We start from the raw sequence: 26,064 nt of genomic DNA, 5'->3' as shown, positions 1-26,064 counted from the left end.
ATTTGGGATGACCGACCCTCTCGATGAGTCGATCTCTTACTTTCTCATAAGGGTAAACCCTTGGGTACTAGTACCCTCACCTTCAGAGGACTACACGTCCTCGCCTTGAGAGGACTACACGTCCTCACCATCAGAGGGCTGCACGCCCTCACCTCTAGAGGACTACATGTCCTCGCCTTGAGAGGGCTACACGCCCTCACCTTGGGTACTAGTTACCCTCACCGTCAGAGGGCTGCACGCCCTCACCTTGAAAGGACTACACGTCCTCGCCAACAGAGGGTTGCACGCCCTCACCTTGAGAGAACTACACGTCCTCGCCAACAGAGGGCTACACGCCCTCACCTTTAGAGGACTACACGTCCTCGCCAACAGAGGGCTGCACGCCCTCACCTTGAAAGGACTACACGTCCTCGCCAACAAAGGGCTGCACGCCCTCACCTTGAGAGGACTACACCTCCTCGCCATCAGAAGGCTGCACGCCCTCACCTCCAGAGAACTGCACGTCCTCATCCTCAGAGGACTGCACGCCCTCACCTTTAGAGGGCTACGCGTCCTCATTTTCAGTGTGCTCCACATCCACACCTTAAGAGAATTTAAGGTCCTCTGCCCTTAAATGCTTAACCGAGACTTGCACTCCCGGTTAAGGGGCCAGTAGTTTCCTTTTAACGATTCCTGGGCCACCCCCTGATATTGGAGGAGGGCCAACTGTGCGAGCACAACCAGAGAGGGAGGCTATCACACAGCTACTATGCATACTAGGGCAAGATTTAACCCGTGCCGTTGCAAAGAGACGAGTGCGGATCATGCGCACCAACATGACCACTCTTACATAGATATAAATGACGTTGCTGCTTAACAACATTCTGCCCAGCGACCGCAATGCCGATCTCCCCCTGCGGAAGTATCAGTTGGTCTGTGCCGTCCCGACATAGGTAGGTATGCATTATTTCCAACTAATTTCTAATGTCATCTACTATTTGCAGGGATCGCACCCACAGGACACCCAGTGGACCCGGAAAAGTCCAACAGGGCCCTGGGGTTTCCAGCTCTGGTTACGGGCCTCTATCAGTCCTACAGGGTGCCCGTACCCCCCCAGCAAGGTCATGCCATCCCGACATAGGTAAGTATGCATATGGTCCAAACTGATTTCTGATGTCATCTATTGTTTGCAGGGATCGCGCCCGCAGGACACCCGGTGGACCCAAAGAAGTCCGACAGGGTCCTGGGGTTTCCAGCTCTGATTACGGGCCTCTGTCAGTTCTACGGAGTGCCCGTCGCCCCAACAAGGTCATTAGGCCCCGCATTAACCGGGCTTTCATCAAGAAGTACTGCGCCCCCAGACGGACGCAGGGCGAGACACCACAGTAGCATTGGGATGGCCGGTAGCGGGCAATAGACGCACCGCCACCACCTCTAGAGTTCACCTCTGCTCATCCACAAAAAGGTTTGAGTATTGCCTACACCACATGGCCGACCAATAGGCGACCAAGTCCAAAGCCAAAGGTAAGCAAAGTACTAGGTCAGTGGCCGACAAGTCATAAGGCGTCCAGCTCAAGACGTTAAAGAAGCGCTACTAGGAGGCAACCTAGTACCTTTTGAATCTATGCTTGTTATTTGATCACTTTTTATAGTAGGACGCACCTAGTTGCTCATGATCCTGGGAATTTAAATAAAACAAGTGCAAGCTCGGAAGGTAGTCATACCTCACAAAATATATATATATATATATATATATGTATGTATGTTTAGGTAGAAAGATACCTTAGATATGCATATATGTAAACAAGAAAAACACTTCACAAAATATATATATATATGTATGTTTAGGTAGAGAGATACCTTAGATATGCGTGTATGTAGAAAAAAAATACCTCACAAAACATATATATGTATGTTTAGGTGGCAAGATACCTTGGATATGCATGTATATAGCAAAAATACCTCACAAAAATATACACATGTTTAGGTAGCAAAATACCTCATGAAAAAATGAAAAAAAAAACAAATAAACAAGGAAAAGAAATAAACACATGATAAAAAGGAAAAGAGAAAAAAGAAAAATAAGTTGTCTAGCTGAAAAACAAACATGCTTTTGAAAAGTGATGACTTCCAACTTTTCTTTGAAAAATTTACTGATCATGACTAGTTCTTGAAAAAATGTGTGTACACCTGAAGGGTGAATGCTGTGAAGATTTTCCCGGACGCCCAAAATGGACTCGGATGAATGCACAAATTGATAAAAGAGCATATTTTGGAAACATTGGGTTGACTAAAAATAGAGGAAATGAATCCTGAGCCCTAGCATCACATGACCATAAAAATTTGACACTTGAGTGTCCACATAGGTGCATGCATGACCAGTTTTGCATAAAGTTTCCAAATCATCATTTTTGCATTTGTGTCATGGAAATAATGTGGGGCATCCCTTTTATCCTTGAACCAAACCAAACCCTGACATGTATCATGTCTAGCCATTCTACAAGCCTTGAGCCAAAATCCTGACTCACCATAAACCTCGACTCAGGGTGAGAATGTCAATCCTTACCCTCGGAAGCAAAAAAAAAAGGAAAAGAAGGAAATTCCCAATCAAAAGTGGGAGAAAGCAAAAAGAAAAGAAAGGAAATTCCCAGTCAAAAGTGGGAGAAAGCAAAAAGAAAAGAAAGGAAATTCCCAATCAAAGAATGGGAGAAAGCAGAAAGAAAAGGAAAGAAAGCTCCTGATCAAGGATCGAAAGAAAACAGAAGAAATGTGCAGAAAGGTCTTTGGACCAGACAATATCTGAACATATACAGAATTGTCACCAAATGAACAAAAAGAAGGAAAGGAAACCACAACCTAAAGTGGTCTTCTCCTTTTGATTACCAACCAAAATCTTGTGTGCTAGCGACTTTTTCGCCCCGCACTAAACAAAAACAGAAAAGGAAAAAGCCAAAAAAATCAAAAGCCGAAAAACCCACCAAAAGAACTCATTCCCAAGGGAAGTCCTATTGATCCATGATCACGCATGTAATTTTTGATTTGATAGGAAATAATTTGAAAAGTCAAGTCATGACATATCTATGGTTCGGAATTAGGATGAAACACTTACCTGTGCGAGATTGATACACTTTGAGTGATTTGCTTCTATTTTTGTCGAACCCGGTGTTTCCTCTAAATGGTCATTTAGAAACGAAATGCTAAACATCCAAAATCTCATTTGTGGTTATGAGAAAATTTCATCAGCAGATTCTCCTTCCCCGGTAGACACATTGTTTTTTGTCCGAAAAGCATATGTTGATTTGATTAGTTGGAAGTTTTATCTCTTTACTAAAGCACGTTCGCATTTTAGCGAAGAAAACATCGAGACTATTTCTAGTCTCACAAGTTATCAAGAACTACGTAGGTCTGAGTTCCTCATTGGAGGATACGTAGGAGCAAGAGCCTCGCTTTTGTCGACCACACCGCTTTTTGTTACCATGACCCAAGAGCTGGTAGCCCGCAGAGACACCTTACGGTTATCCGCACCTCGTCGTTCAGTGACCCCAAGTGTGATTGATGAGCAGAGGCCAATGTGGTCATCTGCGCCCTTTCCGGAGATGTCAACATCTTCCGGTGGAGACTTTTTCAAGTCTCACAAGTTATCTAGAACTACGTAGGTCTGAGTTCCTCATTGGAGGATACGTAGGAGCAAGAGCCTTGCTTTTGTCGGCCGCCCCACAATCTCTGTCATACTGACCCTGAGGTCATGTGACATGCGGAGACACCTTACGGTTATCCGCACCCTTTCGTCATCCAGAGGCGGCGGGCCCGATGACATGCGGAGACACCTTACGGTTATCCGCACCCTTTTGTCATCCAGAGGCGGCGGGCCCGATGACATGCGAAGACACCTTACGGTTATCCGCACCCTTTTGTCATCTAGAGGCGGCGGGCCCGATGACATGCGGAGACACCTTACGGTTATCCACACCCTTTAGTCATCCAGAGGCGGCGGGCCCGATGACATGCAGAGACAAATTATGGTCATTCTGCACCCTTTTGTCATCCAGAGGCGGCAGGCCCGATGACATGCGGAGACACCTTACGGTTATCCGCACCCTTTTGTCATCCAGAGGCGGCGGGCCCGATGACATGCGAAGACACCTTACGGTTATCCGCACCCTTTTGTCATCTAGAGGCGGCGGGCCCGATGACATGCAGAGACAAATTATGGTCATTCTGCACCCTTTTGTCATCCAGAGGCGGCGGGCCCGATGACATGCGGAGACACCATACGGTTATCCGCACCCTTTTGTCATTTAGAGGCGGCGGGCCCGATGACATGCAGAGACAAATTATGGTCATTCTGCACCCTTTTGTCATCCAGAGGCGGCGGACCCGATGACATGCGGAGACACCTTACGGTTATCCGCACCCTTTTGTCATTTAGAGGCGGCGGGCCCGATGACATGCAGAGACAAATTATGGTCATTCTGAACCCCTTTGTCATCCAGAGGCGGCGGGCCTGATGACATGCAGAGACAAATTATAGTCATTCTGCACCCTTTTGTCATCCAGAGGCAGCGGGCCCGATGACACGCAGAGACAAATTATGGTCATTCTGCACCCTTCGTCAATCGCGGCCGACAAGCCCGTTGACACGCGGAGATTTACATCATCTTCCACACTTACAAGATCTGTCATACTGACTGTTGAGTTACGCTGACGGGCGGAAATACCCGAGTCGTTATCCGTATAAACATTCTTTTGCTATCTGTAAGACAGAACGCTTGATAGCAGGCAGAGACTGACATCGTCTTCTGCACCTTTTGTTCCCCCGGGAACAACGAGTCATTTGCATGCGAAAATTTCATGGTCACCCGCGACTCTCGTCAACCGAGAGGAACGAAATTAGTGTCTTATCTTTACTTTCCTTTTATCTCCAATAAAAGACAAGTAAAGAGGGGCAACTGTCATACCCTAATTTCGTCCGGGGACCTTTGCTTGATTACATGCGACTTTTATTTGGTCCTTGTGAGGTGCTTGGCACCCATCATTAGGCAATTTGTGAAATTCCGGGACATGCCGAAAAACAAAAGAAAATATTGATGCACAATCCGTAAGGTTCCGTGACACACCGGAAATCAAATGGAAGCATCGTTGCATAATTAGTGAGGTTCCGTAACATTCCGTAAGTCAAAAAGGGGATGATTATGTAATCCGCAAGGTTCCGTAACATTACAGAAAGAAAACAAGTATCGTTACGAAATTCGTAAGTTTCCGTAACTTTACGAAAAAAGAATTACCAAAAAAAAGGCAGGGGGTGTACTTAGTAAAAATGGGGGCGCAAATAGCAACCAGGCCCACTTGGGCCCTCCAGAAGATTCCTCCAGAAGGCTGTTGCTTCTGGAGGAAGCAACCCTGCTCGCCTGGGCGAGCTGGGTGGCAAGCTTCTCCCCCAATTTTCTATAAATAGGGGGAGAAGTGAAGTGAAAAAGGGTCCAGCCCCTTAGGCACTTCTCTCTCTTTCGAATTTGCTTGGAAAAATTGTTTCCGTGAAGAAAATCCAAGCCGAGGCGCTTCCGAAACGTTTCCGTAACGTTTCCGTGAGGAATTTCGCGAAGGTTTCGACCGTTCTTCGACGTTCTTCATTCGTTTTTCATCGTTCTTCGATCTTCAACGGGTAAGTACCTCGAACCAAGCTTTTCGATTCATTCTATGTACCCGTGGTGGTCCACATTGTGTTTCGTGTATTTTTATTCTCGTTTCATTTACTTTTTACACCCCCTTTTGATGTGCTTAAGCCATTTTATTTAAGTCATTTCTCGCTTAACCTAAAAATAAAATAAATTTCCACCGATCGTTTGAATTGTATTATCCGTTAACTTCGGTTAAAATGAATTCCGACCGTTCGGTCGTGCCGTAACCACGTTGGAAATCAAAAAGAGGCAAAATAATAATATAATAATAAAAAATATACCTTTTAGTAAAATAAAGCGAAAAATCAATTGGACGTTTTCTCTTTGGCATTTCTCATTCTTAATTGAATTGACTAATAACTAAAGTGAAACTAAGGCTAAAATCAACTCGCCTAGTCAAGCTCGTCCATAAAAATAGGTTTTTGAAGTTTGTCATTTTAATTTCTTACTAAGTAAAATGGATCATCTTCAAGGTCCAACACCTTAAAATGATCACCTTTTAAGTAAAAAAGAATCACTTGATAAAAAAGAACTACGTAGGTTTGATTTCCTCATCATTGAGGAATACGTAGGAGCAAAGGGAAACACCCTTGTCGACCACAAAAAGAGAAAAAATATAAAAAGGGTATAAAGGATATAAAGACATAAAAAGGGAACATAAAAATCAAGGTCATGTTTGCACATTCGATTAAAGGCTGTCGTCCCTTGGGACGGACGTGTGGGGTGCTAATACCTTCCCCGTGCGTAAATACAACTCCCGAACCTTTCACTTAAAAGTTCGTAGATCACGTATTTTCCGGTTTTTCCGACGTTTTCCTCAAATATACGTTGGTGGCGACTCCGCGCGTATTCCTTTCGTGGAACACGCATCCCGCGAGTCACGCGTCGCCCTCCCGCCGAAGGGTAGGTTGCGACAGGGTGAGTTAGGTCCACCTCAGTGGAGGTACTTGTGGAAATAACTGTAGTCATGCTGACCTCCATCATTTTTTTCATACTCATCATGGCTTCCATCATTGTGGCCATTTTCTCTTTCATGGCCTGCATGTCGGCCTTTATCTGTTCCTGTACCTCTTTTATTTCACTCATTACTCTAGCTCTGGCATGCGTTCGGTTAGGGCGCCATAAAGTGTATTCTTTCTTTTTTATTACAATGATTACAATTTTGATTTCGAGGAAAGAATGCAATGAGCAATGCCACCAATGTGAAAAGAAAAATAAGCACGGATGTATGTGAATGAATGTATTGCAAATTTTACACAGGACATAGGGATGAATCAATTTAGATTTTCATTAAAACAATATGGTTCATCACATATTGTCAAAGTGAAACTGGAAATAAAACATGGACGTCAACAGTCCTTAATTTAGCTCAATCATGTGTTAGCAGTAGACAAAGAAGTGATGTAACTTGATCCATCTTCTGCCCCAACTTTTGCAAGCTGGTTACTTCCATACTTGACCTTGACTTGATGAACCTTTCCTTAAAAAGCATGTGCTTGGTTCAACCCCATAATCCAAGGAATAGAAATTTTGATTGTCAATACTTCGACAACATATCATAGAGATGAATGACTAGGACATACTTATGCTATGCATGGAAAATGTAATTATGAGATTGAGATGCCCAAAGAACCATCATTTCCGAGTTAACCATGCATTAGGTACCATGTTCACATTATTTTCAATCATTTTTTAAGAGAAATGAGTGTATAATCCCAACATGGTTGGTTTATAGCCATCATCATGGTACCCAACACATGTAACTAAGAATGTGGTGTAGACTTTCATGCTTCATTCTACTTTCTTTTGTTCTTTTTTTTTTGTTTTGTTTTGTTTTTTGTGAGGAAAATGCAAGGATCATGCATGAGTGAACATAACATGCAAACAATGAAAATAGAATGTATGCAATTGGTAGAACAAAAGCATGCTAAATGAAGATGCATGAATATGATAAATGATAAATGCAGGAATGATATGTCCCTGCATGATGTGATCAAGGAACAAGCCAAAGTGAGTTTTCTATGTTCCCCCCTAATTCAGGAACCTAATGGAAAGGATCCAAAAGTCCACTTCTAGTGATAATTCCCAAGGGTGGTTTCATGTAACTTTACTGGCTTCTAGAGATATCATCCTCTTAGGTAATACATTGTGGCGATAAGGACTAACAACAATAATGCATCACTAAAAGAGGAAAACTCTAGATGAGGCTTCACTGTTATCAAGCGAGTCAAAGACCCAGCATGACCACAGATCGACCTCCACTCCCTATGGCTCACATAGACCCAGGTATAGGGCCTAATATCTCAATGTGTGTGCGAGGTATAGGTGCCATGTGTGCATAGAACAAAATTATTTCTAACTATGAATGTAATAGATAGACAGACACACACCAAACACAACAACATAGCAAAAGCTATATGGACAAAACAAAAGATAAAAGGGAAAAGGGAACATAAATAAAGAAGTCGCGATAAAAAAATTACACACTGATTGAATGGCCTAACTCTCTAACAAGTCCCCAGTGGAGTCGCCATATGTCGTAACCTACCCTTTGGCGGGAGGGCGAAGGCCAAATGGATGGGCCAAAGCGTTAGTCTCTGAGGGAGAAAACAAGCGGAGTCGCCACCAACGTTTATTCGAGGAAAACGTTAGAAAAAAACCAAAAAGAAGGTCTGCAAATATTGAAGTGAAGGGTTCGGGAGTTGTTTAAGCATGGGGAAGGTATTAGCACCCCACGTGCCCGTCACAAGGGATGACAACCTTTAATCGAGTGTGCATAACGTGACTTTAAAATTATTTACTTTTCTCTTTTTTTATTTTTTTGGGGTCGACAAGGGTTTTGCCCTTGCTCCTACGTATCCTCAAGTGCGATAAGGAATTCAGACCTACGTAGTTCTTTAAGTCTTAATGTTTGTGCATTAAATTGATTTTTATGTTTTTGAAAGATTCATTTTAATTGAAAACAAAAATTCGTTTAAGGCATTGGACCTTGCAACGATGTTTTTAAACATTGAAAAGCGGAGAGAATCGTTTAGACGTTCGACCTTGAAATGATCTTTTAAGTTTGAAAAGCGGAGAGAATTGTTAAGGGGTTGGACCTTGAAATGATCTCAAGTGATATTTTATAAAAAGAAGTTAGTTATGAGTTGGTTTTATCTTCGTTTCATTTGTTAACTTCCAACCTCTTTGAAGATAACTTTACAACATTAGTGATCGGTTAAGATTGAACTTTACAAAGAAAACGAGATCACTGATGATAGATGGAGGAAATGAATATGCACAAAACACAAGGGGGACCCCTAAGGGTGCATAGATCACATTAAAATATCAAAAACAAAACTAACTGACAATCACACGAAGAACACCGAACAAGGAACGATGTAGGATTCGATCATAGTCGTGATTCGGTAGTGCCTCGACTTCGTTTTCTCTTCTTTCTCAATTCTCTCAATATCCTTTAATGCTGAACCTTGGAACCCTTTACTCAGCCTCCCTCATGCCTATTTATAGCAAAAAATGGCCTTTGGAACCATGGCAGCTCACCCAGGCGAGCTGATGCTTCATCCTGAAGTAAGCTGGTTCGCCCAGGCGAGTTGGTTCCTTCACCCCTAAGAAAATTGGGGGCCCAGGCGAGCCAGGGTCCAGAAAACTCCCTTAAATGACCATTTTGCCCTTCCCTTTCGGTATCTTTCGCATTCTTGATCAAAACATTGAATGATTATCTAGTTCACACTGTAACTGGCGTTCAGCACCGTAAGTTGATTAGCAAGGATCAAAAGATCGATAAACGACAGTCCCTGGACGAAATTAGGGTATGACAATGACGATAGAGTCTTATGTCGAGTCTTCCTTACGTCCCTCAAGGAAGCCTTTTTGACGTGGTATGGAGGACTCCATCCCTGGTCTATTGACAGTTTCGATACCCTTGTTGATTGCTTTAGCTCTCAATATGCGACAAGTTGATCACATTGTGCGACTTTTTCTGCCCTAACTAGTCTATGCTAGGTAGACGACAAGCCACTTTGCAAATTTATGGACAGATTCGGTCAGCTCGATGTCCAAATTAGGAACCTTAATCCTGTGGTGGCGCTGCATTCATTCTATGTTGCTAGCCCTAAGACCTGGCAAATTTGTTGACAGCCAAGGGTTACATTTAGATGGAAGAAATGTCGAGATTTTGAAATGAAGTTTGACAGGCTAAATAAAAGCACGAGAAAGGAGAAAGTAGCTCAAGGACCGACACACACAAGTCGAACAATTGACACAAACTAGACAAATGTCAACCCATTCAAAGAGGACCAAGGTATGAACGTTATACACCCTTGATGGCAAGTTGAGCCACCATTCTCGAGCAAGCCTTCAATGCTAAGGTTCCCATAAAATTACCCTCATTACCTCCCTACAGACCTGGTCTGGATAGAACTAAGCACTGCAGGTACCACCATAACCATGGTCACAACATCGAAGACTATTGGGCTCTTAAGGACAAGATTGAGGAACTTATACAAGCGGGTTGCCTAGCCATATTTGTTAAAAAACCAGGCCAGAGGATGACCTGGAGGTCACAATGAGAACCATCGCATGGGAAGTGACAGAGGAGAAGACAGAAGGGGAGACAAAATAGAAGGTAGAGGGAGACTAGGTGTCGCCAACAAAGACGTGAGCAGCAACCCCAACAAGAGTAGGAGGACAAACCCGCTCAACAGATTAGAGGCATCATCAACTCTATCGCCTACGGATTTTCCCTTGGAAGACTATCTAACCAAGCCCGAAAATGTCATCTCCACGCCATCAAAGATCTCGATCTCAACTTTGTCAACTTCAAGCCACCAAAAAGTCTTCCTCCTATAACCTTCACTAACAGAGATTTCAAAGCCATCAACCCCATCAACCATGACAACCCTGTGGTCTTCTCTATCATCATTTCCAACTTCATGGTGGCCAAAGTCCTTATTGACCAAGGAAGTTCAACAGACATACTCTATTGGAAGGCATTTCGAAGGCTTGAAATCTCACCCGCCATGATTCAACCACACTACGGACTACTCATAGGTTTTGCGAGAGAGAGGGTGGAAACCAAAGGTTATGTAAACCTGATGACTGTTTGAGATAGGGGGAGCAGCAACATGTGCAACATGGAACAACCTAAGGCTAAAGCTTGAATCTCAAGGAAAAGTTTGAAGGAGCTTTAGAAGATATTTTGGCTCTTACATATCCGACTCCTTTGAGTGACATTTGTATTGGTTGTTAACTTGATTGTTTCATCTTAGTACATTTGATATCTATTTTGCATTGTGGATCATCATAGTGTGTGAAGGAAATTTTCTAAGTTAGAAAAATTTCTTCAGAGGTAAAAACTCTTTATTTTTATCGATTACAAAGTTGTTGTAATCGATTACAACAAGTTGTTTGAAGTTAAAAGAGTTAAGTCTCATATCTGTTTAATCGATTATGATAGTACTTTAATCAATTACACTATTGTTTAAGACAATGACTGATTTTTTCAGGAGTCTCTACTTTAATCGATTACCAAATGTATTAATCGATTACTTCTCTCTTGTTTAAGTTGTTCAAAGGTGAACAAGAACACTTTAATCAATTACTTAGGCCATATAATCGATTATATTGTTCTTGAGTTATTTTCCAGATGCTGGATGAACACTTTAATTGATTACTTAGATAATGTAATTGATTACTTCATTGAAATAATCGATTACCTTATAGATTTAATCGATTACAAGCAGTTATAATTGTTTTCTCTATAAATAACCAGCTTGTGTTCACATCTACACATCATGAGATCATTAAAGAATACTTAATACATCTCGAAAATTACTTCTTAGTCTCAGAATGAGCAAGATTTCTTACTTTCATTGGTGAACAAGAGATAGAGAGAAGAAAGCTTTATAGTAACTCACAACTTCTTAATCTTTTGATTTGGAAGATCTTTTCTTGGAAGTGAGTTATTTCTTTTGAGTAGAAGAAGATCAATGTCTCAATCCAGGAAGGTTTTTATGGAAAGATTGGTCAGGTTGTATCTCTTCTACTTGGTCTTTTGTCATGTGTATGGTTTTTACACGGTCTTGTGTTTATGCGTGAATTGCTTATAGCATGCTAGAATAGGGTTTTCCAGTTTGGGCTAAGAGTAGGGTTCTCTTAGGCATATATTCACAGAGGGTCCTAGTGTTGGATGCCTTAGTCTCTTTTTGCTGGATGGGAATTGTAGATTGCTTATAAGGATTCTTGATGCATAGTGGAAATCTAATTCAGGTTATGGATTAGATAACTGAATTAGCTTCTCTAGAAATAGAGAGTAAACCAGTATAAAAGATTGTATCTTTGTATATTGATTAATATCTTTCACTCATTCAAGGTATAATCAACTCATTCAAGTTTTATTCTAGGTTTGAAAAGAATCAAATTTCATGATTTTGAAAGAAAGAAGTTAAGGAAGGATCATGTGTAAGGAAGAATTGATTACATTCGTTTCATATTTGTTTTGTGATACGATCCTTTTTGAAAGAATTTTTTTTCCATACTTGTTTGAAAACCAATTCACCCCCCTCTTGGTTTATTGAGTTCCATCATCTTTTTTCAATTACCACTTTCAGTCAAGACAAGTTGTCAAGGAGTTTCACGAAAAAGTATTATTTATTGATGTAGACACTTCTTATTTTCTCTGATTGGCGGAAAAACATTGAATGAGCTCAGAGCCATAGTCTCGACATCACACCTTAAAATGAAGTTCCCTACCTTGATGGGAGAAATTTTCACTGTCAAGGTAACCCAAAAGCAATCCCAACAATGTTATGTGGAGAGCCTGAAGGTGGCCCCTTATCCTTCTGTTAGAGAGTCAGGCAAACCTCATTCCCCCTCTGGTGGCAGCAATAGTCAAGTCATAAGCATTGTCAAAGAATTCCCAATAAGGACCTTGACTGTCTATGAGGCAACCATGGGAAACCCTAGTGACACATTCGATGTTGACCCTCGAGATGACGTCATTGACAAAGGCCCTAAACCAATAGAAGAGCTCGTCAAGCTATAGGTTGAACCTAAGCCCGGGCAATGCACACGGCTCAGTAGAGACCTCACCATCCATGAGCACAGACATTAGTTGAAGTCTTCCGAAGGAACACAAATTTGTTTGCCTGGTAGCCATTTGACATGTCGGGCATCCACCCTAGAATCATATGACACAAATTGGTTGTCTGTCCTCAAGCCAAACCAGAAGAAAAGGAAGATGGGAGAAGAACTAGAAACCTTAACTTCACCACCATTGTCCCTTCTCGTAGCCTCAGCGGTCATTGGATTCTCCTAAGAGGGTGAGGGCATAATGATCAGGACAGGGGAAGGAGATTCTATTTCCCCACTCTTTGTAGCTTGGAACTACCCTTGCCTACATTGTCGGAGTTCATCAGCCTCTAAGAAAAGGAGGACCCATTATTAGAGACCTCGTGAGGAATCTATTCTGACGAAGAATCTCCTATGGGAACCACTTCCTGCTCTATCATAGGTTGCCAAACAAAACCCCTAGAGTCACTTCCTCCCATGCCCAATGCAGAATCAGAAGCAGTAGACATAGCAGGGGAAAAGAGTGTACTTGAAGTGAAGTTGCAATCGAAAAAGGAAAGGGATAAATTAAAGAAAACCCAGAATTCACAAAGCGCTACAGTTGGAAATATTTGAAATTGGAAAAGTCACAACAGTCGTAAGGCGAGATTGAAGTGACGACACGAGAGAAATTGTGAAAAGGGGTGCTCAAGATTGAAGACAGTGAAAACTTAATGTGCATTCCTTTCAAAGTGGGGAGAGTAGTCATTGTAACACCCCATTTTTCGTAAAATAAATTAAAAAGGATTTTTTATTTAAAAATAAATAGTTTTAGAAAAATGATGAGGTTTTTATAATTAAATAAATAAGGAGAAATAACTTTATTAATTAAAATAATGGTTTGAAGGAAAAAAAAAGATATTTTATTTTTTCATTTGATAGGAAATAAATAGAGTTCTTGTTTATAAAATAATAAAAATAAAGGAAATAGAGGAAATAATAGGCTGGGAGTACCCTAGCTATAAACAGAGACACGTTAGGTCAATTTTCAGACTTCCTCTCAATTTCATTTTCCCTTCTTCCTCTCCTTAAATCCTTTCTTTTTCTCGCCTACACTCAAACCTATCTCAGTAAAATGACGATCATGGACTCCTTAACCGTTGGATCGTCATAAAATTTAAGCACCAGATTTGGAACTCATGTTAGAACACTCTCATCGTCAGAATTTGCAAAAAAAATGTCTGAAGTTAGAGAAATGTCCTTCACATCATAGCTTTCTTTTTCCCGCATACACCCAAACCTATTCCAATAAAACTTTGATCTCGGACTTGTTAACCATTGTTGGATCATCCTGAAATTTAAACACCAGGTTTGAAGTTCAACTTCACACACCTCCACTATTGGGATTTGCAAACTAATGTCCATAGAGAGAAAAGAGTCCCTCACATGGAGACAGTAAAATGGAGGATAAAATCTCTTGCCCTTCTCTCTAACGCTTGGAAACCCAAATAGAGCAAGCAGAGGAAAAGCCTGAGAAATCTTAGGGAACTACTAGAGACACCGCTATTACTGTCAGACTACACACATGAGCCTGCTTAGAGGTAAGAGGTGAGTTTATCGCAATTGGGTTTAGAATGAACATGTGTATGGATCCTTAGGAGATCAAATTGGAGTTTATTTTGGGATGTTTATTTTATTGTAATTTTTCATGTATGATTATAATTGCGAGATTGTTATATTGAGATCATGATTTGAGATTATAAAATTGTTATTGAGATTGAGTATAAGTGCAAAGTTGAACATGTGTTAATTTGCGAGATACATGTAAACATGTGATGGTGGATTGTGACATTGTGAGATGTTAAAATTGTTGACGTGAAATTTGGTTACGAATAAGTGAGTGGTTAACACTTGATGTGATAATACTTGTGTTGTGAGATGTGAATTATACGATAACCTGACTGATATTTATCTTGAGAAAAGTGTTTATGTGCAGTGTTAAAGGGAAGATGTAGGATTCCTAGTTAGGAACCTAAAGTGTTAAATTGTAGCACAATGTGTTAAACATGTTTGAAACACGAGTGTGAGATCGTGGGTATTGTATAATTCATGAGCATTGTCTGCATGCAAAAATTGTTTTAGAGTTGGACTTGAATCAGGAAGGCGAGGCCCTAACGAATTCTTCGGTGTCTAGGCCTTGGGGGCAAAGACACTCAGTTTGAGTGCTCCTTTAAGCCTATGTTGATCCCATATGGTTGGAGCATTCTTGCAAAATAAAGTGACCCTGACTGGTCACCTTATGATTTTATTTAGTGAGAGTGACCTGGCATACCCATTGTGTGGTGTGTCTTGTTATGTACTCCTAAGTGCCCCAGTGTGGTTTTTTCACTGACATGGTACCACATTGCATATAGGCTTGAGTCTTAGTATAATTGTTGCATAATGTCTGCTAATTGTTTATTATGAAATTGATGAGTGTTATTACGTCTTAACCTGAGTATGTGGTTCATGTGTAATGTGATTGATGATTGAAAAATAAATTTAAAATGATACAGTGGTGAAGTGACGTGGATTGTATTAAGTTGAGCTATGTTAAAAATACTTCCATAATTTATTTTAATTACATATTTGTTTATTTGTATTTTTTTAGAAATGTGATAACTCACTCCCTGTGTGCTATTTGTGTTTCGATCCTATGATGATCTTGAACCTTGTATATTATGGGAACAGATGACTAGGTGGATGACTTTAAAGAACCTCATGCTAGAGGGCGCTGGAACACAATGCTATGATAGGATGTGACATTGAGACATAGGTTTCTATATTAATTGCATGAAGTCTTGGACGACTTTGTTTTGAGCCAAGATGATTTTATTATTTGTTTGGACACATTCTATTATGATGTTAGAAAAGTAAATGTGAGCCTTTTACCCTTTTGAAATGTTTTTATTTAAATGTGTTTTAAAAACTTTTAATTAATTTTGCATTCTTATTCCTTCTATTATTAGTACATATATGTGTAGGGGTAGAGGGTGTCACAGTCATAACCTTTCAGAAATTGGTGGGAGTGGAAATGGCTCCCTAAGAATCCATGCCACAATGTAACCCCCACAAACCACATAACACGTCTTTAAGACGTGTCCTTTCACAAAGCGACACATGTCAAGAAATGTCGTGCATGCATAATACATGCCTACTTTGGATGAAACAAAACGCCTCTCCCAAACATTGTGTCTAATGGTCAGAAAGGTCAAAATAGTCAAAGTTAGGGAACTTCCCCATAAGACACTCCAATACTTGTGATGCAATCCTCCCTAGGAAGGGACCAATCACTAGAACCATGAGCAAGAGGCTCCAAGAAGATTGGGCTAGAGCTGCTGAAGAAGGCCCTAGGGTTCTCATGAACCTTAGGGTAGATTTTTGAGCCCATGGGCCAAGGTTGGGTCCAATTATCTTTGTACATATTAGACTAGGATGTCATTATATTTGGTCCTTGTATATAGGGCTCCATATTGTAGGTAGGGTACCCTAGAAATATAGGATTTTTCAGCCCTTGTATTTTTGGGCACCTAGACTAGTTTTTGTATTAGGGGTAGTTTTGTAATTTCACATGCACTAAGTGGATATTTGATGTGTGTGGTTGGAAATAAATTTAATTGAATTGGTAGAAGCCCAATCCAATTAAATTTTAGAGGGGGAGGTGAGCATTTGCTTACTACACCCCATTGCCACATCATATAGTCACACTTTGTGCATGTCCTTCATGCTTTTCATGCCTCATGACACCTAAGCACACTTAGTGGAGAATCTTGGAATTGATCTTGGATTAGTGGGCTGAACCATAACTAAAATTCACTAATCATAATTAGTGAAATTTTGGCTCCAAAGTTTGGCTCCACAAATTCAATTTCAAATTCAAGTGAAATTTGAATTTCCCTCCAATTTTGTGTGACACTTAGGCTATAAATAGAGGTCATGTGTGTGTATTTTTTTCAACTTTGATCATTTGAATATTAAACTTCAGATCTCAAAGCTCATTTAGAGCACAAAATTTCGTGCTCTTCTCTCCCTCTCCCTTCATTCATCTCCTTCTTCCTCCAAGCTCTTATCCATGGCCTCCTATGGTGGTGAGCTTCTTCTAGACTCATCTTCTCCTTGAAGTGGCGTCTCCTCTCTCTCTTCATTCTCCATTCCGCTGCCATTCATCTTCCAAGGAGCAAAGGAATCCATTGATGAAGAAGATCCTAGGCCTATAAGCTCCAATGGAGCTTGCATCAACTTGACTCTACCCGAAGGGATATAAATCATGCTCACACTGGATAACCTTTCAACCATAGCCTAGACAATGCTTGTCCAGGCTGAGAGGCTTGTCAAGCCTACGACTGTCAAATTTGTCAAGGTTACTACTTGTGACATGGGATAATCTATTTCACCAATAGATTGGACTCAGAGCTTTGGGGGCTTGTGTACTGTTTGGGGTTCACGAGTGACATGGCGAGTGACATTGCATTGAGTAGTCCTCATTAGCCCTCCATCCTAGTCAGCCTTAGACACTGAGCATGGATGTTCTTCAGATAGCCAACCCTAGTGCCACGCGGCTAGGTAGTTAGGTCGTTATGATTCTGATACGCGAGTATCTAGTTGTCAAGGTAGTTACTTTGTTACAATGTTGTTGCAATGTAGTTACACCTGAATAATGAGGTTGTTACGTTGTTGCAACAACCTCTCAGGTAACAATCCAAGGTTTCCACCCATCACTATGAATAATCAGGTTCTATATTCACTTGGACTTAACCTTTTACTCATATACTGCTCACTCAAACACTTATTTGAGCGTTAGAGTCCCCTTTGCAAGTACCCCATTCCTATTCCTTTGGCTGAGGACACCGACAGATTCACCACCACAAAGATCACCAGAGTCACACTATCGGCAATCAACTCTAACGTCAGACCGACTCCAAATTTTGGCAAGTACACTTACATTTCTTTTTGAATTAGTTTGTGGCTCAAATTTAGGTCTTATTACTTTTCCAATTGCATATGTTTTAATCACCTTTCAATTTTGTCTTGTAATAAATTGAACCAAATTATGTCATAGAAAAAAGTGGATAAAATCATTCATGGCCAAAATCATAACCAACTCCTTGGTCCACAGTCATGATGATTAAATAGATATAGATATTATACTGCAGTAAAGACTGACAAGTATTCGAGGTTTTCAACTTGAAGGGAAGACAAAAGATACATGAAAGAGAAAGAGTGAGAAGAGAGAAATAATTTAATATTTTTTTAAGAAAAACTGGTTGAATTACTATTCTATCCCTTGTAACGACCCGCATCATCGCTACAATATCACTAGAAGATACCTCGAGAAAAATTAAACGAAAACTCCTTTAATTTGCTTATGAAAATAGAAGTAATTTTTGTCTTGACATGCATTCACCAAATAACACACCATCACTTGAGTTACTATTCATATATATATATATATATATATATATGAATAGTAACTCAGTATACGTCATACACATAATGGAAATTAAAATTTGTTCACATATAATTAAAAATCTGAGCTTTACATCTTTAGTTCAACAAAAGGAATCATGAACCAACTATGGAGGAGTTGATTAACAAAATACAACTCTCTCCCAAAATAATCCCAACATCATCACGTTGGCTCGACGGCTCCTCAACAGAATCTCACTTCCTGCACCCTACTGTTGTCATTCTGCTCCCATGAACAAGGTTCGCGATCATCACAGGTATCAACCACACGATACAAAATTGCAAGGGTGAGTTCATTATAAAATGAACCAATACTACATCCAAATAACCAGAATTAGTAAGGGAACATAGAAAAACATCATAAGCTTACACAACATTCGTTAATCAACACACACATCCAACAATTATTCATCATCCATCCATGGATCCAATAAATTATGCTCAGGATGATGCATGCACCTGACCTCAACTCTTAGATGCAATGTGGTACGTACCATCCCCAAGGAAATAGCCTAAGTGTGTCCACACGACACCTCACTTAGGGAAACTATGCAATAATTTTCGAGGCCACCCAGTCGTGCACCGTAACTCCCCCCCCCCCTCGGTGATCAGCCTGGGCCACAAGGGAGTTTCCAAACCAAGTGATGCACTCCCTAGTACAAGTAGTCCTCCTCACGAGGAATTACAAGTACATACTGCCATAGCTTATACTATTTCTCGTGTCATATGAGGCATGAACCATGGGCGTCATCAAGTACATGACCATGGATGAATTAAAGATCCTAAGCATCCCCTCAGAAATGCTTAAACTCTTTAACCACTATACTTTCCCACACAAGGGACATCTGACAAGGTCAATGCACCCCCCATGAACATACACAACATATAACATATGAACGTGGGCGTCATCAAGTACATGACCATGGATGAATTAAAGCTCCTAAGCATCCCCTCAGAGATGCTTAAATTCTTTAACCACTCTAGTTTCCCAAACAAAGGACATCCGACAAGGTCACTGCACCCCCCCCCCCCACGAACATACACAACATCCAACGTATGAAACATGGGCATCATCAAGTACAATGACCATGGATGAATTAAAGATCCTAAACATCCCCTCAGAGATGTTTAAACTCCTTAACCACTCTATTTTCCCACACAAGGGACATCCGACAAGGTCAATGAACCCCCCATGAACATACACAGCATGCATCATCTCAATGCATTTCCAACATCATCAACATTTCATTTCAATATCATTCTCAACATAAACATCATCTCATCTCAATGACATTATCAACAACAACAACAACCTCATTTCATATTAACATAATCATCAATAATAACATCAATTCATGTTGACATGATCATCATTAGCAACGTCATCTCAAATCAATATCATCATAAATATCAACCTCACCATGTATCATTTAAAGTCATCAATAGCAACATCAACAGTAAGTCACATTCCGCATGTACATATATCTTTCATGCTTGAGATTCACACTCCCCAAGTCTTCAAACAACACAAGTCAAATAAGGATAATAATTTTATTCATAAACAATATGTATATCGCATCTCATTCATCGAAAACATGGTTTTTTTTAGAAAAAAAAAATTCAGCATGCAACAGGGATAGACATATATTATCATAACTAGGTTCCCTGACCCTAACCATGGTGTAAAACAGTAAATTTATAATAAACTCACCTCACCTATCATGAGCTTCCCGCCGGTTCCTCTTAGCGTCACTTAGAGGTCTCTCTCTTGTTCACGCTTGTCGGTCCAACGCAAGTCTCTATTACGCCAAAACGAAGGAAATTACTATGGATTTCAGAAATAGAGTTAACAACAATACTCTGAGTCAAATACTCATGTCACTACATGAAAGGGCTGAGGGTTGTTTCGGATTTTACGAAAAGGAATATCATTTTGAAATTTCGATCATGCCAATGTGACCAGAGTTCAGTGAAGGTCACGAAAATAACATCCATTTCATAAAAAGATAACTTTTACAAAGTCTTTTTCTCTAAGTTTTTTCAAAGGAAGCGTAAAACGTACAATGATGGTTCCAAAGTCAGAAAAGATGCAAAGATAAGCTTAAACTACCAAGGAACAAGCTTAAAATCATGGTTACCTCAAAGAAAATCGTGAAGGTCAGATTGAGCTTCGTTCTCTACCGAAACCTCAAGACAAGCTTGGAAGATTCCACTCCGATTAAAGGTTTCCTCTTGGTGTGGGGTTTTAACGGAGAACTACGGTGGCTTGCAGCGGCCACCGGTGGTTGTGGGTGGTGGAGAAGAAGCTTGGGATGTTGGAAATGGTTTTGGGGAAGAGGATGAGAAAGGAAAGACTATTTTTTCCAAGGCTACACGAAAAATAAGGCTTGCAACATTCAAGTGTTTTCTGCTCTCGGGAAAGGAAGCATCTCGAACACACCAGAAGTCATAACGCAGATCGCAACAGTCAGATTGTTCCCGGCTGTTCTATAAACCTCCAGACCAAATTTCAAGATGATCCAACGGTTAACAAATTCAGGAGGTTGTTTTTACCGAGAGAGCTTCAGGCAGCTTCCTTGAGAAGCTTTTCTCGAGAGACTTCTTTGAGAAGTTTCCTTGAAAGGCTTTTTTGAGAAGTTAGAGTTTTAACTACCCACACCCTTCTAATAACTAAACTCACCTCCTAGAAATAAAACATGGATAAAACAACACAATAAATAAAATTAAACATCAATTATAATAACTAATAATATTTTAGGGTGTTACATCCCTAAAATAAAGTAACTAAATAAAAAATAATTAGATTTTTTGTTCAGAATTTTCTAAAAAAGAGACGAGTATGTAGTACTTGAGTTAACTTTTGGGTAAAATGACACGAGAGATAAAAAGAAAAGAAAAATATGTTTTCCACGTTATTTTTTGTATTTTAAATTATGTGGCTATCCGATAAGGAATGGAGGCGTTGAAAAACTTAAAATATGCATTTTGATTACTTTATTATAAAAAACAACTTCAAAACAAAAAAAAACAAAGAAAGTGGAAAATGGGTTGTTGTAAAAGAAATGGTTTGTATCAAAGTCTAGTTAATTTATGTTTTTTTAAAGCCAATATATATATATATATATATATATATATATATATATATATATATATATATATATAAGGATTAGGATATGCCACAAGGAGTAACATATCGTGTCATCCACGACACTGTCTCCCTAAAAATGCTTTGTACCTTAACATAATTAACAAAATCTATTATGACTACAATGTTAGAATTTTTTCATATATTCTTGTGGGCTATAATTAATTGTAATATTTTGTTTTACCAAAAATAGATTAATATTGTTATCCATTTGATGATATTTAGACCCACTAATAATGTGATTAATTATTTATGAGCTTTGGACACCTAATTCTAATTTGTGTAAGAAAATAATGTGGACCTAACTACTGGGCTCATAATGGCAAGTGCTTAGGGATAATAAATAGCAAAGCTAGGTTCCTTTGCGGTCACATTATCAATTGTTCTCTAGGGTTTGTCCCATTGAAAACTCTAGAATTTGAAGAGTGTGATTAGACAAATGAAAGCTTAGCTTTTGGGGTTTTGTAGGTCATGCTACGCACGTGCGATTCTCATCTTCTTGACCATGTCTTCAATAAGTGTTATGTCAGTGTTCTAAACTCAAACTCGTTATTAGTAGATTTATTTATTTTACATTTGGTATCCGAGCCAATTTTTATATGATTCAGAACCTAATTGTTATTTATTGCGTTCTTTTGGTTTCGATTATTATTATGTGTTCATATTCGTCATATGATTATGGTCAATTTCGTCATTGTTAATTGCAATTGAAGAATCTGGATTTTTTACTAAATTGTCGTCCCTACAATCTTTTGTTCCAATTAATTAATATTATATTATGTATGCATTTTGTTATATTAATATAAGCAACTAGATTTGTTATTTTGTAGGATAAAAAAAGGATATTTTTTTATTGTGCATGTTTTCAAACACAATGGTATTAAGTTATTTATTATTTTTCAATTCAAACTAGTTGTTGTACATTAATAAATATTATTTATTTTATTGGTTACTGAATGCACATTAGATTTTGGTGTTAAACCTATTGTGCACAATTTGTTTCATGATGCATGTGAGATTCCAACATGATTTATTAGGAATTACTAATAATGAATTTGTGGTAAATGCCTTGTGAGTTTGAATCTATGATATACTCACTGAACCAAACCTATTCACGTTACTTGCAAATAGTGTTATTCCGAGTCAGCATGATAATTCATAAAATCAACCATGTTATTCGTAATGAATTTAAAATGAGATTATATATGTATATTTATACACTCTTATAAAAATCATATTAAAACAATCATAATTCATAACATTTTGAATAAATAAAATATTTAAATAAACGACAACACCTCAACACATCCAAATAAATATAACAAACATAACTTAGTGATTCCCAAAATCGCAAGACTCAATTCTTTGGTTCCCGGAATCAGTGCAGATCTCAAATTCTTCAAATGGTGTATGAGCTCATATTCCATACAATGATGTCTCACTGCCTTTCCTATCATAGATGGCAATATCAAGAATCATTTTCTCATCACAGATGGAGGTATCTATAATATATCTCATCCTCCCAAATAGAGGTATCTCATAAATTTCATCAACATCTCAAATGGAAGTATCATTTAAATACGCATATAAGTATAAACAAACCATATTCAATCATTCATATAGAAGGCACCTAAAAGAAAATATCATAAAATAAATTCAATTTACATCTACATATATATACTATTCATGCTCCAATTTTTTGTTGCTACTATTATGCAATCTAAATGTACTTTAGCTTGCAAATACATTCTACTATTAGACTAAATGCATCCAAATATATATATATATAAGTATCACAATGTTTCAAAAGGAAAGGAGTTCAATACTCATCAATTTTATATTTGAAAGCTAATTTAGCAATTTCAATTGAATTAGTACCACACAAATTTTCCTTCATTATTTTGTCACCTAAAACACCGTAACACATATCTCTGACTTCCAAACTTTTGAATTCGAACACAAGAAAAAGAAGAAGTGTTGTCACTGCAATTTACTAATATGCCAAAAATTAAATTTCCCTATAGCAGGACTTGTATAATTTATTCGCTAATAATTATGCCTAAGGATTTTTTCTTGATGAACTTTTATATCTAGAATACATAACACTTTCTTTAAAAACTATACCATCGAAGTTTAAAAAAATAGTTTTACTAACCTCTTGAAGTAAGTAATCTGTGTTCTTTGTTATCTTTTTTCTCTTTGTTGAACCTTGTGGCCTCAATAATCTTAAGAGGGATAGGCTTAGAATGCAGAAGAAGCAACAACAATCAATTTAATAATGTTCTATAAACATGCAAGGCAAAATTGATTGCATTAACATAAATGAGATAAGGGAAGAGAGAATGCAAACACAGTTTTATACTGGTTCGGCCACAACCCGTGCCTACGTCCAGTACTCAAGCAACCCACTTGAGATTTCCACTATCTTTGTAAAATCCATTACAAAGTCTGAACCACACAGGGACAACCCATCCCTTGTGTTCAAGAATCCTTTACAACAAGAGACTCACAGTCTCTTAACCAATCTCATTGAATAAGAAGAATGGAAGAAGAATTCTCTCTTCAAGAGAAGAATATTACAATGAAGATCATGTAAGAATCCTTATAGATTTTGCAAGTGTTTGATCAAGGATTTCTTGAGAGAGCATTTGACAATGAAGTTCTTTTGGAATCTCTCTCATTGTCTTTTGAGAGGATAAGACATTTTTGCCAAGCAAAACTCTCTGCATAAAATTCGTGCCCAAGTCACCTATTTATAAGCCTTTGATGACCATTCACAAATCTAATGAAAAGATGTGACTGTTGGCAGATTTCTAAAAACTTTCCACTGGTAATCGATTACAATGTTTGTGTAATCGATTACACAATTATAATTTGAAGGGTTATGACTTTTGAATTTGAATTTCCAAAGTTTCGTTGTTGGTAATCGATTACAGACATATTGTAATTGATTACATGTTGAAAATTCAAATTCAAAACCTTTTTCAACAGCTATTTCTCAACCCTGTCTTCTCGTAATCGATTACACTTCCTGGTAATCGATTACCAGAGCCTTGCATGTCTTGAAAGCACTTTGTTTTAAGGCAAGGCTTGGTCTTTAGTGAATCTTGAAACAAGACTTTGTTTGTTGAAGCAATCTTGAATTATTCTTGAAGCAAATGCTTATCATTTGAAGCAGGCTTGTTAGATTCTTCTTTGATATCATCAAAATCATGTATACATACATTCACACTCTTCTATCAATTAGTTTGACTATTTTTTTGTTTTCTTTCTTGTTCTCAATCTTTGAGCAACCCACTAATATCGAGAGAGATTGTTTATTTGTGTGTTTCTAGGAAAAGGAATTGTCTATCCTTATATAAATATTGTACATAACTTGAAATTATATCTTTTTAAATTTGTTTGACTAACCTTTCTTTGTCTCTTATTTTTACTATCTTTAACCAATATAATATATTATTATACTAACATCTTTTCAAAATAAAAATAACAATCTAATATATTAAAACAATTTATTCTATGTTTTATTTACTAAAAGATATATTTAGATATCTTTATCCAAATAATTATTGGACTATTTTTGGAATATTACATGGTTCACATCCAAACCAAGCTTAAATCTCACCAAATTGACCATAATGAAAAATTCATTAGTTAAACATGCCTTAAATAGCCTACCTTCTTTCTTCAATAACTTTGCTAAATATGAGATAAATAATACACATGATTCAAATGCCACACATATAGAGAGAAATTAAATTCCTTTATGTGTGTGCAACACCAAAACCAAGTAGTGTACCTAATATCATCAAAAATAGATTCAACTTCCCATCTTCCTTGGTTGAACACAATGTTATTCCTCTTTTTCCATATCATCCAGATTGTTGAAATCCATACCGCCCACCAAGTTAGCCTAGCTTTTGTTCCATCAAAATTTCTTGAATGTTGCCTAAAGTGGGCTAGGAGTTTCCTGTTTCTCCTATCCATTGATAACATCTTCTCAATATATCTTGTGCCTTATTGCATTTGAAAAAAAAATGTGATTTGTTATTCCAATTTTAAGTTGCAACAAACATAGTTGAGATCACCTCCTAGAGGAATTAATGATTTCCACACAAACCCTTTTGTGTAGGTTGTCTCTAGTCTGAATTCTGTTATGAAATGATTTCCACACAAACCCTTTTGTCCTTGATGGCACTTTTAGTTTTCAGATTTATTTAAGGAACTTCTCATGCTCTCTTCTTCTCCCCTGGTACAACAATTTTGTACTTACCAAAATCCAGAGCTAGGACACGTTAGGGTGGACGTGACCAAAGTGGGCTCCTAGACTTCACACATCGACTTCGAGAGTGGCCTTTTTCAAGAAGATAGGAGGGGGGACTTGCAAGCTCCCCAATCTCAAAGGAGAATATCTGATGTTCGGGGTTGTAGTCTTGATAAGTAGAGGGTGACAAGTTTGTTGAGCCCCCAAATGTGGAAGAGTGTTTGTCCGCTGCTAGGTGTGGTAACCTTGACAAGTGGAAGAATTATAGGTCGATGTGGCTTGTCAAGCCCCTGAGTCTAGACAAGTGTTGTCTGATTTATTTTTGTTAAGTTGTCCAGGATGGACATGTCTTTGATCTTGTAGATTAAGTTTGGGTTGTCAGGTGAGGGAAGTCTATAGATTTGACAACTCTGCCCTTTTTCTGATCGTTGGAAGGTGCATTG

Source organism: Glycine soja, chromosome 1 (assembly GCF_004193775.1).
Source record: "Glycine soja cultivar W05 chromosome 1, ASM419377v2, whole genome shotgun sequence".
Taxonomy (NCBI): Eukaryota; Viridiplantae; Streptophyta; class Magnoliopsida; order Fabales; family Fabaceae; genus Glycine; species Glycine soja.
The sequence above is the reverse complement of the archived record's forward strand: the minus strand, read 5'-3'. Positions refer to the sequence as shown.